Raw genomic sequence first — 2,806 nt, 5'->3', positions numbered from 1 at the left:
AATTATGAGCATGGATGAGATCACCTAGGGAGAGAGTACAGTTGGAAGAGAATAGAGACAAAAACTGAACCTGAGAAAAACACATATTTAATAGTTAAGGACAGTGAGTAGGCTGAGAAGACAGATGTATAAACCAGAATAGGTAAGAGAAGCTTGGTTTCTGCATACTAAAAGGAAGACTATTTTAAGGAGAGCGTGGTCAACAGCATCAAATGCTACTGAGAGTCATGTAAATAAAAAACTGAAGCCAGGCATGGTAGCATGTGCCTGTAGTCTCAGCAACCTGGGAGGCTGAGGCAGAAGGACTGTGTGAGCCCAAGGGTTTGAGACCAGTCTGGGCAACATAGCAAGACCCCATCTCAAAAATAAAAACTTAAAACTAAAAAGTGTCCATTGCATTTAGCAACCAGAAGTTATTGATGGCATTAGTGAAAGCTGCTTTTGTAGAATGGTGGTGGCTAAACCCAGATATTAATAGTTTTTGGAGTGCTTAGGAGGTGAGGAGAGGGCACCAAGTACTGACAACCCTTGAGGAATTTAACCTTGAAAGGATGGGAAAGATTAACAGGAACATTTTAGGAAGCCAGGAAAGAAGAGTGATCCAAGTAGTAATAGTATGCGTATTAACTGTTAATTTAATTCCACAATAATTTGTTGATCACATGAAGGCCACAAGGCAAAGAACTGAGAATTGAGAGATGAGTAAGAAGCAATCCCTTCCCTCAGAGTGCTCATGGTTTAGTGGGTGGGGGGGAAAGATGGATAAATAATTATTGCATGGAAAGTATAATAATAAATGTATTAGATTTAGTAGTAGCATAGGTGGGAGTGAAGAGCATATTTATTAGGAAGGAGATCAGAGAAGACGTAGAAGTGACTTCTGTAAAAGGCAAAAGATTTATATGCTCTAAAAAGAAACAGAGTATTGACTTTTGAACTGAGTTATGAATTCATACGTGTTTGGTAGGATGACTAAGAGAGAGATACTCCAGGAAGAAGGAAAAGTATAGTTTATTGGAAAACTACATGTAATCTTTAAAGAGGTGGGTTCTTGGAATCACACTGTCTAGATTTAAAACCTGCCTCTATCATTAGCAGCTTTGTAACCTTGGGTAATCACCACAGCTTTGAAAACCCACAATTTTCTCATTTATAAAATGAAGGCTGATAATTCCTACCTCAGGATTTTAGGGAGCCTTAAAAGCTGTGAAACCGAATTCAGTAGCTAGCGTGCAGCAAACCAACAATACGTGTTAACTCTTGTTATTGTTAATTTAAAATGCAAAAAGAGTGGCAGGGTATGAAGCTAAAGAAGGTAATCAGGAGTCACATTATGGTAGATTTGTCAGGAAAGTTAGCACTGTTCCCAGCATTAATTAAAACAAACGAGAACAATTATTAGGAAACAGTTCAACTGAAGTCAGGCTTAAGTCTACTAAAAATAGTTTTCAGGAAGCATCTTAATTATAATCTCTTGTTGATGAAGCCTAAGGCAACAAGTATGTACAAGTACCTTAAAGTCTACTAATTAGGAGGCTGAGATTGCTAACCTCTAATTGTGCAATTTGCAAATTTTTTTTACATTACATTTTGTAACGCAATGCATTATTTTCCATTAATATTGGTGCTAAACTTCATTTTTCTAGTATTTTTTCTTTATACATTTCATATTTTTAAAAGTGAGTTGGTAAATATGGTAATACTTCAATTTCATCACAAAAACCATTTCAACTCTAGCACCCAAAACAACAAAAAACACTGATCATGCCGGGCAAGATGGCTCATGCCTGTAATCCCAGCACTTTGTGAGGCCAAGGCAGGTGGATGGCTTAAGTCAGGATTGAGACCAGCCTGGGCAATACAGGGAGACTCCATCTCTACAAAAAATTTAAAAAACTAGCAGAGCATGGTGCTGTGTGCATGTAGTCCCAGGAACTTGGGGGGCTGAGGGGAGGATCGCTTGGCCCAGAAGATTGAGGCTGTAGTGAGCTATGATCATGTCACTGCACTCCAGGCTGGGTGACAGAGACCTTGTCTCAAAATAAATAAATAAATAAATAAATAAATAACCTTGATCACACAGTGTAGCCAACCTTCAGAATTTTGGCAAGGGTATTTTAAGGGTAGAGTCAGACTCCAGAAAAAGCTGCAGGTGGACCTAAGGAAATCTGCATGGGACCTATGACCCCTATCCTTTGACATAGTTCGAATTGATAAAAGTTTCTCTAGTCCAAAAAGCAAGCGATATTTTTAGATTTTTATTTTGAGGAAGTCGTTTTCTCTGTAGGAGTTCAACTTCTCACTTATGTGAACAATATTCCTGTCATAGAAGGAATTTTTGTCATGAAAAGATAATTCGGGATCACTACTGTTTGGAGTATTTAATCTACTCTATTCAGTATTTTTGAAGTTAAAAAGATCATACAGATATCTTCACTTAGGAATGAAAGGTTATAATCTTTCAGCCGGCATGAGCTCGGATTTTGTTGATACTGGGTATACTGCTAATGCTGATTTTGATATTTGGTAAGTACTGGTTTATGTTATATCCTGTGTGTGCCTCAATTTCCCTAATGTAGTCTGAGTCTGTAGATAACACCTTACTTTATGTATAGTTGAGTCAATGCTTCAAGATGTTTAATGCTCTCTGAGTTCATTTCTTGTGGTTGACTATACTTTCCATGGTAGGAAGTCCTGAACTTCTGCTGCTACTGTAGGTCTTATCTTTAGGCTTGTGGATGCTTAAGAAGAACACTGAGACGATCTAAGAGTGCAGGGCAAACTTTAAAAACAATTTTTTTAAGAG

The sequence above is a fragment of the Colobus angolensis genome, unplaced genomic scaffold, assembly GCF_000951035.1.
Source record: "Colobus angolensis palliatus isolate OR3802 unplaced genomic scaffold, Cang.pa_1.0 Scaffold11, whole genome shotgun sequence".
Classification (NCBI taxonomy): Eukaryota; Metazoa; Chordata; class Mammalia; order Primates; family Cercopithecidae; genus Colobus; species Colobus angolensis.
This window is presented reverse-complemented; position numbering follows the sequence as displayed.